This window comes from Carcharodon carcharias, chromosome 31, assembly GCF_017639515.1.
Source record: "Carcharodon carcharias isolate sCarCar2 chromosome 31, sCarCar2.pri, whole genome shotgun sequence".
Taxonomy (NCBI): Eukaryota; Metazoa; Chordata; class Chondrichthyes; order Lamniformes; family Lamnidae; genus Carcharodon; species Carcharodon carcharias.
The window spans coordinates 22,963,687-22,977,840 of NC_054497.1; positions in this window are offsets into that span (position 1 = coordinate 22,963,687).

The following is a 14,154-nucleotide window of genomic DNA, read 5'->3' on the forward strand; positions in this document are numbered from 1 at the left end:
GGAAGTTACCTGGTCACTTCGCTCCAGGAAGCAGTGACACCTCTCAGATTAGGTCATTCAAATTTGGTCTGTGATCAGGGACAGGAGGATGTGACTGCAGGTGAGGGAGGTATGGGAACCCAGGGGGTAGAGTTCGAGGAGCCTCGGCCCCTGCAATTGCCTAACAGTTATGAGGTTCTTTCAAGTTGTGTGGACGAGAGTGGGGACTGCAGGAAGGATGAGCGAGCTGACCACGGGCAGCGTGGTACAAGGAGCCATTTAAGTGGGGGAGGAAATAGGAACGTAGTAGTGGTGGGGGACAGTATAATTAGGGGCATAGATACTGTTCCAAGGTAATAATCTCGGGATTACTACCTGAGCCACGGGCAAACTGACCTAAGGTAAATAAAGTCAAGGAGTTGAAGATTGGGAGGAATGGGGCACTGGCACCAGTACTGGGGTAGAAGGGAGCTGCTCCGGTGGGATGGGCTTCACATGAACCGTGCTGGGACCAGAACCGTATAACTAGGTCTGAGCAGAGGGCTTTAAGCTAAATAGTGGAGGGAGGGTTCCGGAGAGGGGATACGTAGGCTTACAAAGAACACGGATATGGCAGCCTTGCAGGATAACTATTTAAGTGATGATTCCCAGAGTGTGACAGGAAGGGACAGCATGATTGGAGGGAAAACAAAAAGGTTTTGGAAACTTCACCCATGGGCAGGATGAGGTTTACAAAAGCAAATAAAAATAAAATGAAAACTTGATTTTTTCATTAATAACATGTCCCTGGGCCATGGGACAGAGTCACATGAGAGACAGTGTTTCATTACATTTTTATCTCTTTAATAACTTTCCTTCTTATCAATGCAGCGCTCACCCCCACCCCACCCCGGGCACACTCCCTACCATCCCCCATCCCACCCCTGGCACACTCCCTACCATCCCCCATCCCACCCCGGGCACACTCCCTACCATCCCCCATCCCACCCCGGGCACACTCCCTACCACCCTCCACCCCGGGCACACTCCCTACCATCCCTCACCCCACCCCGGGCACACTCCCTACCACCCTCCACCCCGCCCCGGGCACACTCCCTACCACCCTCCACCCCGGGCACACTCCCTACCATCCCTCACCCCACCCCGGGCACAATCCCTACCACCCTCCACCCCGGGCACACTCCCTACCATCCCTCACCCCACCCCAGGCACACTCCCTACCACCCTCCACCCCACCCCGGGCACACTCCCTACCACCCTCCACCCCACCCCGGGCACACTCCCTACCAGCAACCCCCCCCCCCCCAACACCCCCCCGACCCCCGGGGTCACACAGGCACACTGAGCGCTGCCGCTCGCTGTTTCACGCTGGATGGGCCTTAATTTGACCGTTGGTGTGAAATCGCGGTGCCGATCGTGGGCATCGGTCCGATTCCTCACCACCTCCACCGAGCACCCTCACCAAGGGCAACATTCTACCCATAGATTTTAAAAGACCCAGGCCATGAAACATGGGGGAGAATTTTCCCCATGTCGGGAGGGCCGGGCGGGGTTGGACCTGATCGCCACCCACACTTGGGTTTGCGCCGCCATTTTACACAGGTGGGCCGATTTAAGGCCCGTCCAGCGTATTTCTCGGCTCCTGAGGATAGCGGGAGTGGGCAAGTGGGTGAGCGCCGGCCGCCAGGTCCAATGGCAGCCCAGCGGCCTGTTTAAATGAAGGCCCGGCAGCCTTTGCAAGGCTGTTCACAATGGCCAGGAGAAGGACACTGCAGAGGGGTAATGTGCATCAAGCAAGTCTGGAGGGTAGGGCAGGGGGGCAGACCAGGCCGGAGGGTAGGGCAGGGGGGCAGGACAGGCCGGAGGGTGGACCAGCGGGGCAGGACAAGACGGAGGGTAGGGCAGGGGGGCAGACCAGGCCGGAGGGTAGGGCAGGGGGGCAGACCAGGCTGGAGGGTAGGGCAGGGGGGCAGACCAGGCCGGAGGGTAGGGCAGGGGGGCTGGACAGGCCGGAGGGTGGATCAGCGGGACAGTGTGCCCTTAATTTCTTGGATGAGTGCCTAGTTGCTCTCCTGGAGGAGGCGGTAGCACGGCGGAGGTCCTGAATCCCTCACGGCCTGTATCCCTCGCTGGGTGGGCCAACAGATATTGCCCATGTCCAGTTCACCCTGAGAGGGTTGAGCTAGGATGGATTCTGCATCCGCAGCACGTGTGACTCTGACACCCAGAGTATAGAATGGGGGTGAAAGTCAAGGATCTGCACCTAGACTCAGTGCTGGAACTGGGGAGTATGTCAGAGTCAGGGAGCTAACATGCTGGGAGGGGAGATTCCAGGTGGTGGGGCACCGACCCATCTGCTGGTCTTTGTGCTCCACGTGCTTATGCCTCCTCACTTAGTAAAGTGACACCTTGTGCTGCCACATGTAAGGAGGCAGCATTTGGGCAATGGGGGAGTCAGCCCTGGCTTCTTGGTGTGAGTATGCGGCAGCTGCAGGATGACAAAGCACTGAAGTCCTGCAATGTCCCACCCGGACTGGGTCGGCAGGGATGCGATGGGAATCCAGGTACAGGCTGGACTAATCGATGCTTGTCTCTCCTGTTCAGGAGCAGACTGTGCACAATTCCCCAGAACGGATGTGGACTGACGGAGGCCAGGCCCAGTTGGCGATCCTGACTCCTTTTGTGCAGCAGGCCATGGGTCTGGAGAGGCGCCATGCGCCCAGGTCCACTGGTGGCGGTGAGGCTGGGGTGCCATGGGGAGGTATGTTTGACGAGCAGTCAGGGCGTGTGCGTCCCAAAAGCCAAGGCACTGCTGAACGCTCAGTGATTGAAATTTCCAACATGGGTTGACCATTGATCATTGAAGGATGAGCATATAATGATCCGGGGGACAGGGATACAAATTGACATTGTCCGCACTGTAACTAATCAAATGTCCTTGCTCTTCCTTCCAGCATCACCGGAGCAGGGCCAGGAGGAGGAGGAGGAGGCAGAGGGGCCACCCCTCACCCCTGAGGGCCCAGAGGAAATCCACTCACCAGCGTCACACCATCTCTGTCAGGCAGGCACCAGCACAGATACTAGCACCTCGGTGGGAATTAGATCTTCGGCTGGTGTCCCAGGCACAGCAGTGAGGGCGCTTCACAGTTGCTGGAAGTGTGGGCAGAGACAGAGAGTGCCCAGGGGGACTGCTGGGGACCAGGTACGTGCTCAGTTGGTGGCTGGTGATGTGCCTCTGGAGTCGTCCGTGAGGCAGCGAATGCTGGAAGTACAGCAGGGTATGCAGGATGATCTGGTGGAGATACATGAGGCTACGCGTGGCATGGTGCCCCTGCTGGAGGAGCCCACGTGGAGCATCATTGATGCATTGACACTCATGGCCGAGCGCTATGCTTCCTCCATGGAGAGAGTGGCGACTCTCGTGGAGAGGCTCCTCCAGGAGAACAATCAGGACATCCTGGGGTTGCGCTCGGACCTGCCAGCCCTCACAGCGGCATTGACCTCAGCTGGTCATTGACCGTGTGGGAGGTGGTTTGGGCACCAAATATACCTGCTCAGTGCCAATCCATCTACAGTGAGCAGGGAGGTCCGAAGCAACCTCATATAAGAGCAGCAGCTGCAAGTTGTCTCTGTGGACTCCTCTCAGGGTGCTCCACATGAGGGCAGCAGCTCCTCCGCCCCTCTGCCAGTGACCATGGCATGCAATGAGGCTGCGACGACTGGGGAGAAGCCAGCTGTGGACCAGGCAGATCCCTCCTAAGCGGGGCCAGCACAGACTCCACGGGCCAGAGGAGGCCCACCAAGGTCATCAAGGCCAGCAGGACAGCACAGTGAGCAGGCTGGCTCAGATACCAGTGCCAGCAAGAGGACAGCACCAAGATGTAGCACCAGTAAGTGTAAATCGAAGGCACCTTCGGCACACCATGGGTTTCTCACTGGTGCTTTTCTCATTGAAGACTTGATGTGATGTGCAACACCATGTTTTTTAGTTAATGAAGTTACATTTGTTCTCAATAAATGTTGACATGTTGCCATGCTTTAGGGTGATTCCTTACTTCTGCAAGTGGACGGGAATCCATAATCTTATGGGTGCATTGTGTCACATTGAGCTTTATTGACAAGGGCCTTAGTTAATGTTCCTAACCAGGCAGATTTAGCACTCAGGTATCCAGTATGGAGCCTGCAGCCCTGACGCGTGTTGGAGGTCCATCTGTGGTGTTCTAGCTGAAGTTTCATTGGATTAAAGCCTTCTGGGTGTCCCTGCCTCCCTGGAGTATGCCCGGATCAGTGTCTACCCCCTCAGCATTCTCCTGTGCTTGCTCATCCTCAGACTCACTGCTGGACTCATCGTGTGCAGCCAGAGCCACTGCGTCTACATCTTCCTTGTCCACTGCGTCTCCTCTTTCCAGCACCAGATTGTGTAGAGCGCAGCATACAGCCACTGTCAGTGACACATGATCTGGGGGGTACTGGAGTGTGTACCCTGAGTGGTCCAGGCATAGGAAGCACATCTTGAAATGACCGATGGTTCTCTCCCCCACAGTCCTTGTGGAGCTGTGGCTCCTATTGTAGTGCTGCTCAGCTTCTGTTCTTGGATGGTGGAGAGGCATCATGAGCCACCTTCAGAGGGGATAGCCCTTGTCACCCAGCAGCCATCCATCCAGCCAGGCTGGAGCACTGAAGAGCCTCAGAGCCTGAGAGTGTCTGAGGATGTAGGTGTCGTGGGAGCTGCCTGGGTACCTTGCACAGACTTGCAGAATCTGTAGCTTGTGATCACGTTCATGGAGTGGAAGCCCTTCCTGTTGACGAAGGCACCGGGCTCACCCACTGGCACAGTCTATAGCACCCTGGACACGGGGGAAGCCAGCAATGGCCACGAAGCCTCTGGCTCACTGTGTCTGGCTGGCCTCATCCCAGCGGTAGTGGATGAAGGACAATGCCAGTCTGAGCAGAGCGACTGTGACCTGCTTGACACAAGTGTGGAAAGCTGATTGGGAAACACTACAAAGATCACCCCCGGAAAGAGCCAGAGGCATAGAAGTTGAGGACAGCTTCAGAGCCACTGGCATGGGGTGTCCACCCACACAGTTAGGGGAGATCTCAGGGTCCATTATCTGACAAATGGAGGTCACTGTCTCCCTTGAGAGACGGAACCTCCTTCGATACTGCACCTCAGACATATTGAGGTAGCTGCTTCACTGCCTGTAAACCCTGGCAGCAGGATAGTGATGTCTTGTGTGGCCCCTTCCACCTTGGACTACCTATTGGTCCTGCACCCGTTGTGCCTGCGCCTCTCCTCCCAAAGGTGGCTCCCCTGGAGGCTGAATGTGCACTCCTGGCCTCCTCCCCCTTCTGACCCTCCCTTCCTCCTCAGAGGAGGAGGTCCCTCCAATGGAGGGCACAACTCCCATTCCCAGGCTAAGGGAAGGCTTCCTGAAAGCTGCAGGCCCCAGAAATGATCTTTACAGTAGAGTGCTGACCTGAAGGCTCTTACTCCTGCCCAAGCAGCTGGTATAAGTTTTGAAGTAATCCTGCTCACACAGGCAAGTGTCAGTAACTTTTCACACTTAAATAGCTGACAGGTAACATTCGTGACCCCACTCCCCCCTCTTATCCCACCCATGGATGAGGTTTATACAAATGTCTCCTACCCACCTGCCTGTTGCGTCCATGTGATTTCCTGGAGATCACACGGGCCCCGAAAAGTTGCAGCCAATGGCTGCCCCGAGGGCCTAAAGTACATGAACAATTAATGGCGGGCACACAATTGAGAACATTGTGCGCCTGCCCACCTAAATATCGTGACGGTGCAGGGTGATAGCGGGACACTCGCTCAATGTCGCCACGCGTCATTTTACATATCAGCATGCGGGGCCCACCCCCACACGCCAACGAGAAAATTCTGGCCATGGTACCCTGAACAACTGGCTTTCTAAATGAGTTTTCTTCACTTCAGTCCATTGTAGACAGCAGCTTGAGTCATCGATGCTGAAGGCTTTTCATACTTGTAAGATTTTAAAATGCCTTTCCTTACACGCAGCCCTTGCCCCTTCTTTACACATACCTTTCCCTTTGAGTGCAAATCCCATTGTTTCACAATGTCTTTGGACTTTACCTCCCTGATAATAAAACCCTCTCATGGCACTAAGTTTTACCAGTAATCTTTGGGAAAAATAAACACACTGTTTCTAAACTCCAGGCGACACGTTTCACCCCTCCTTCGAAAACAATCTAGTCTGGTTTATTTCAGATTGCAAATGTTCCCTTGACGCTGATGTTTCTAAATTTCTCCAAAAACACCTCAAACCTAACCTCTCTTCTTAGATCAAAGCACCCAGACTAACTGCCTCTAATTCAATTAAATCTCACATCACACACAGACATGTACAGACACATAGACACATCCCACTATTACTCTATTTTACAATAAATCCCAATAACATTGTGAGAATTATTAAATCTTTGTGAGGCTGTTAGAGATCTTCCTGCCCGGCACAGTGCAGGTCTGGTCAGGGTGGATCACCAACTCCAGAGCGGATTTGACCCAATTGGCGATGACCTTGGACAGAATCTTATAGTCCACATTCAACAGTGAAATGGGTCGCCAATTTCTAATTTCCTCCCTTTCCCCCTTGTGCTTGTAGATGAGGGTGATAATGCCTTTCCTCATGGATTCTGACATGCTGCCGGCCAGGAGCATACTCTCGTACACTTCTAGCAGGTCTGGGCCGATCCAGTCCCACACAACCGAATACAACTCCACCGGCAAGCCGTCGCTTCCGGGAGTTTTACTCTTCTCGAAGGACTTGAGGGTCTTTGTCAGTTCATCCAGTTAGCACTTTGTCCAGACTCTCCCGTGTTTTGTCGTCTAAGACCTCCATGATAGAAGACAGGAAGGACTGGGAGGCCGTGCTGTCTGTGGGCTTCACGTCATACAATCCGGTATAAAAGGATTTGCTGATCCTCAAAATGTCGGACTGTGATGACTTTACTGAGCTGTCTTCTTCCTTCAGGCTGCTGATCACAGAGCTCTCTCTGTGTACCTTTTGGAAGAAGAAACGTGAGCATGTCTCATCCTGCTCCACGGAGCAGACTCTGGAACGGAAGATGACCTTGGAGGCCTCCGAGGCAAAGAGCGAGGCTTGCTGGCTCTTCACCTCTTGGAGTTCCTCCTTGACATCAAACCCCATCGACTGCAGCCGGAGCAGGTCCTGCATGTTTTTCTGGAGTCGGGACATTTCCCTCTGTTCGTTTCTGGCTTTCTGAATACCTTTGAGGATGAAAAGCGTCTTGATGTTTCCCTTGATTGCTTCCCACCTGTGTGTCAGTGACTCAAAGAGGTGTTTCACGGTTCTCCAACCTTTGTAATCCCCCTTGAGCTCCTCAATGTTCTCTGGGGTCAGCAGTTGCAAGTTTAGCTTCCATGGCCCCCTGTCCACCCTCTGGTCTTCCTCTAAGTGACAGTCAGCCAGTAGGAGGCAGTGGTCAGAGAAGAACACCGGCTTGACGTTGGTGGATCTGACCGTGAATACTCTGGGTACAAACAGGAAATCTATCCAGTAACAGTCAGACCCATCTCAAGGCCTCTGGAGCAGATGGAATCCTGGATGAAATTCTGGAACACGTTGGAGATACACTCCTCACACGGCTGCAGAACCTCATATCCCTCATCTGGGAGGAAGAGATCTGGGAATCTCAGGGAGGCTGTGATCACGGCTATATTTGAGGAGGGAGAGAAGTCCGACCATATTTACAGGGGAGTCTCCCTGTGTCTGCCACAGGGAAGATCATTCCAAGGATCCTCCTGAACCATCACCACCCAGAGACTGAGAAACTCTGTCCAGCGTCACAGTGCAGGTTTCACCCATCGAGAGGCAGCACAGACGTGATCTTCACTGAGCGGCAAATTCAGGAAAAGTACAAGGAACAGCACCAACCACTGTACACGGCCCTTTTCACCATCACAAAAACCTGTGACTCTCAACCACAAAGGCCTCTGGAGTATCCAATACAGAAAAGTCAACAGCAAACTCAGCCACATCCCCACCATGCAAAGTCCTCCTTACTAATGTCTGGGACTGGTTCCAAAACTGGGAGAGCTGTCTCAGACTGGTGAAGCAACAGCCTGACATAGTCACCCTCACGGAATCATACTTTACAGATAATATCCCAGACTCCACCTTCACCATCCCGGGAATGTCAAGTCCCACCCAGCAGAGGTGGTGGCACAGTGGTATACAGTCAGGAGAGAGTTGCCCTGGGAGTCCTCAACATCGAATCCGGACCTCATGAAGTCTCATCAGGTCAGACATGAGCATGGAAACCTCCTGCTGGTTACCACATACCGCCCTCCCTCAGCTGATGAATCAGTGCTCCTCCATGTTGAACACCACTTGGAGGAAGCACTGAGGGCAGCAAGGGTGCAGAATGTACTCTGGGTGGGGGACTTCAATGTCCATCACAAGAGTGGCTCGGTAGCACCACAACTGACCAAGCTGGCCGAGTCCTAAAGGACATAGCTGCTAGACTGGGTCTGCAGCAGGTGGTGAGGGAACCAACAAGAGGGAAAAACATATTTCACCTCATCCTCACCTGCCTGCTGCAGATGCATCTGTCCATGACAGTATCGGTAGGAGTGACCACCACACAGTCATTGTAGAGATGAAGTCCCACCTTCACATTGAAGATAGCCTCCATAGTGTTGTGTGGTACTACCGCCATGCTAAATGGGATCGATTTCTCACAGATCTGGCAACTCAAGACTGGGCACCCAAGAGGCACTGTGGGCCATTAGCAGCAGCAGAATTGTAATCGAACACAATCTGTAACCTCATGGTCCTGTCTATTCCCCACTCTACCATTACCATCAAGCCAGGGGATCAACCCTGGTTCAACGAAAAGTGTAGGAGGGCATGCCAGGAGCAGCACCAGGGATACCTAAAAGTGAGGTGTGAACCCAGTGAAGCTATATCACAGGACTACTTGTGTGCCAAACATAAGCAGAAAGCGATAGACAGGGCTAAGTGATTCCACAACCAACGGATCAGGTCTAAGCTCTGCAGCCCTGTCACATCCAGTTGTGAATGGTGGTGGACAATTAAACAACTCACTGGAGGAGGAAGCTCCACAAATATCCCCATCCTCAATGATAGGGGAGCACAACACATCAATGCAAAAGATAAGGCTGCAGCATTTGCTACAACCTTCAGCCAGAACTGCCAGGCAGATGATCCATCTCGGCCTCCTCTGGAGGTCCCCAGCATCACAGAGGCCAGTCTTCAGCCAATTCGATTCACTCGACGTCATACCAAGAAACGGCTGAAGGCACTGGATACTGCAAGGGCTATGGGCCCTGACAATGTTCTGGCAATAGTACTGAAGAATTGTGCTCCAGAACTTGCCATGCCCCTAGCCAAACTGTTCCAGTACAGCTCCAATACTGGCATCTACCCGGTAACGTGGAAAATTGTCCAGCTATGTCCTGTACACAAAAAGCAGGACAAATTCAACCCGGCCAATTACCGCCCCATCAGTCTACTCTTGATTGTCAGTGAAGTAATGGGAGGGGTCATCAACAGTTCTATCAAGCAGCACTTGCTTGGCAATAACCTGCTCACTGATGCCCAGTTTGGGTTCCACCAGGGCCAATCAGCTCCTGACCTCATTACATCCTTGGTTCAAACATGGACAAAAGAGCTGAACTTCTGAGATGAGGTGACAGTGACTGCCTTTGACATCAAGGCCACATTTGACCAAGTGTGGCATCCAGGAGCCCTAGCAAAACTGGAGTCAATGGGAATTGGGGGGAAAACTCCACTGGTTGGGTTCATACCCAGCACAAAGGATGATGGTTGTGGTTGTTGGAGGTCAGTCATCTCAGTTCCAGGACATCACTGCAGGAGTTCCTCAGGGTAGTGTCCTCGGCCCAACCATCTTCAGCTGCTTCATCAATGGCCTTCCTTCCATCATAAGGTCAGAAGTGGGGATGTTTGCTGATGATTGCACAATGTTCACCATTCGCGACTGCTCAGATACTGAAGCAGTCCATGTCCAAAAGCAGCAAGACCTGGACAATATCCAGGCTTGGGCTGACAAGTGGCAAGTAACATTCACGCCACACAAGTGCCAGGCAATGACCATCTCCAACAAGGGAGAATCTAACCATCACCCCATGACATTCAATGGCATTACCATCACTGAATAGTCCACTCTCAACATCCTAGGGTTACCATTGACCAGAAACTGAACTGGACTAGCCATGTAAATACTGTGGCTACAAGAGCAGGTCAGAGGCTAGGAATCCTGTGGTGAGTAACTCATCTCCTGACTCCCCAAAGTCTGTCCACTGTCTACAAGGCACAAGTCAGGAATGTGATGGAATACTCCTTACTTGCCTGAATGGGTGCAGCACCCACAGCACTCAGGAAGCTCGACACCGTCCAGGACAAAGCAGCCTGTCTGATTGGTACCACATCCATAAACATTCACTCTCTCCACCACCGGCGCACAGTAGCAGCAGTGTGTACCATCTACAAGATGTGCAGCAAGAATCCATCAAGGCTCCTTAGACAGCACCTTCCAAACCCACGACCACTACATCTAGAAGGACAAGTGCAGCAGATAGATGGGAACACCACCACCTGGAAGTTCCCCTCCAAGTTACTCATCATCCTGACTTGGGAATATATAACCGTTCATTCACTGTCACTGGATCAAAATCCTATAACTCCCTTCCTAACTGCATGGGTATACCTACACCATATGGACAGCAGTGGTTCAAGGAGGCAGCTCACCACCACCTTCTCAAGGGCAACTAGGGATGGGCATGTAATGCTGGCCCAGCCAGCGAAGCCCACATCCCATGAATGAATAAAAATAAATTTGCCTCAAATTTGACAGCGCTGAGAAATTTGACAGCATCCTCCACTTCCTCCATGATGAGATCAAGCCGTGACCCTCACCAGCGGAACCACCACAAACCCTATCTCATTGAAAACTGGGGTCAAACAAGACAGTCTCCAACAGCATCCTCCCCCAAGGCAACTTGCCCAGCATCGAGGCGCTAATCACACAAAACCAGCTCCACTGGGTGGGACATGTTGTCCGTATGCCTGACACCAGATTCCCAAAGCAACAGCTCTATTCGGAACTCGGATGCAACAGCAGATTCCCTGGAAGACACTGGAAACGCTTTAGCGATGCCCCCAGAACATCCCTGAAGAGGTCAGACAGACCCACAGAGACATGGGAGACCCTGGCTTGTGACCCAGTGAAATGGAGAACGCTCATTCGGGACGGCACCAAACACATCCAGAGACTTCATCGGGAATGTGCAGAGGTGAAGTCGAGGCATCGGAGGGAGAGCAGGAAACTCCAAACAAACCCGTGTGGCCGACCCTCCCAACACCAAGGGCCTGCACATGGCACTTGGAACTTCTCAGCCCTCTGAATACCCAGGAGAATCTGAAGTCATTCTCAGACCTGGAGAGACGCCTCAGAGGAAAGCAGCACACCAGCAAACAGTCCCACCTCCAAACCAGTTAACCAATCACATGGCTGGGATCCATTTGAGTGGCATTAGCGCCAACCAATAATAAATAAGGAAGGGCGGGGCTCTAATGCGATTGCCATTCCTTGAACCAATCAGAGGTATAGGCAGGGAGAAGGTTTGGTCGTTTAATTGGCCAATGAGCGCGGATATGCAAATATAAAAACCGTTTTACACTTACACTGAAAGGAGAAATAGCTCCTCATTTATTTTAAATTCAAATTACAGATCCCGGTAAACACTTGGTTTATAAAAAATACTTGACATCAAAAACTCAGATTCAGTTGCACGAGCAAGACGTAGTCACTTTTATAGAAAAGTGCTTAGTTGTGAAGGAGAGGAGAGTGCAGCAAATCCTTATTGATGTCCGCATACCTCCGCCTGTTATGGGTGTCCTTTTCCTAAAAGGCAATTTTTGCACTGGGGAGGTGGTGGGGGCTCCCTCTACCCTGTGTACGGGGAGACCATGTCTTGGTTTCCCCTGTTCCGCCTCCCTAATAAATTACTGATAAAGTTAGTGCCTTGTCTCCGTGTTGTGATTACTTGGTGGATGTTGAAGAACTGTCTTGAAATGATAGATCTATCATATACCAGCAGCAGAAAGCAAAAGAATCCTTCAGCCAGCAATCTGCCTTGTCAACAACCCAATTGTCTGCACCATTTACCTTCTGGACACAGATGGTCCTGAGCACGTAACAAAAGACAAAACTTAAAGGAAACTTACAAATGTTAAACTGAAATGTGATTAAAGGGGTCAATAAAGCACCCGAGTCCTCACAGTGCCCGAGCAGGGAAGCTAGAAGCCACCACGAGCTCTCTCTCCAGGGACACCCGGCCGCGAAGAAAGACAGGCAGCTGGGCTGGACGACCCCCTTCGATCTCCCACTGCCTGGACCTGCGAATGGCCAAAACAAGAACAGAATTACCTGGAAAAACTCAGCAGGTCTGGCAGCATCGGCGGAGAGGAAAAGAGTTGACGTTTCGAGTCCTCATGACCCTTCGACCGAATAGCCAACTTGGCCAGGCCCAGGAGCAGGTTCGTGGGATGTCCTCCTCCCTCCCACCCACCTCTGCACAGGGTGCCCATGGATCAGAAGTATGGGACTGAAGTGCCAACAAAACCACAGTTAAAGGCTCTAAGTAACTATAAAAAAGGGGGGCAGTTTGCAATAGGCATTACATGCAGGGTCCACAGACTCCACAAGGTCGCAAATAAACGCAAGCATCTTGGGAGTATGTGAACTGACACAACCTACAATTGTATAGGACTGCTGCGCACAATACCCTCCACCCAGGGTCCCCGATGGAAGGTGGGAGGACATCCCCATAGAAGACTCCCCCGACTGGGGGCCTCCTCCACAGCTGGACGGCAACAAGACACACCTGGTCATGTCCGGGTGAGGGCAATGAAGTGAAGGGTGTGCAGCAACGCCATGCTAAAGGCAAAGGAGGGCATTTCCACAAGGCAGCTCAAAGCTCCGGCTCCCAAGGGAGGGTTCGGGATTTGGGGGCAATGTGGAATTCCATCCGAACAGTGTTGGGCTCAGACAGAAGATCACAGCGCAACTGTGCCACCTCGACACCCAGAATGACGATGGGGCCAAGTATGACCATCCTAAGGTCACGGATGGCATTGGCCGGGAACCGGGCATCCACCAACATGCGATGCGCCAACTTCTGTGGAATCATCCAGTCCACCACCCAACACGTCCCCGATCCTGGTCACCCCGGCAGCCACAGCCCTCCCTCTCCTTCGGCGAGTGTGCAGATTCCTGAGCAGCGGCTCTCTAATGATGGCCACTACTCCTGGCAGGGGAGAGCTGCGTCGCGAGGCGAACATGTTCCAGACTTTGATCAGGCCCTGGTAAAAGACAGGCAATGCCTACAAGGAGCCACCGAGGCCCCTCCAGTCTACAAACAGGAGCTGCACTTCAAAATTCAGGCCGTGCACCTGACAGAAGAAATACATTGCCAGGGCGCACCATCTCGGAGGGGGCTCAATGTAAAGGTATCGCTGCAGGGCCTGAGTGGAAAGTCGCCACCTGGGTGCGTAGGCACACCAGCACCTGACTGCCCTCCCTAAGAGGGAGACCCAACCTCAGCAGTGACCCAGGGCAGTCTTTTTGTCCCAGAAGAAACTGATGAGCATTCTCTGGAATTTTGTGACAAGATCCAGGGGAGGGGTCAAAGTGACCAGCCAGTGCCACAACATAGCGACAATCAGCTGGTTTATGAACAGCGCTCGACCCCGGTAAGACAGCACTCAGAGCAGTCCTGTCCAGTGCTGCAGGGAAGTGGTGACTTTGGCCTCCAGCTCCTGCCAGTTCGCCGGCCAGGATTCCTCAGCAGGGCAGAGGTGGACCCCCAGGTAGAGGAGGCTGGTCCTGTTCCAGGTGAAAGGCTTCAGCTCCTTGGGCAAGGGATCCATCTGCCACTGACCAAGGAGGAGTCTTGACCACTTGTCCCAGTTGATCCTAGCAGAGGACATGACAGAGTAGGCCCAGTGAACATGAGGAGCATGTCAACAGCATAAGCCAAGAGGACCACCCCGATGTCCAGTCCATGCAGGACCAACCCCGACAACCTCCTCTGTAAGAGGCGCAGGAAAGGCTCCATGCAGATAGAAT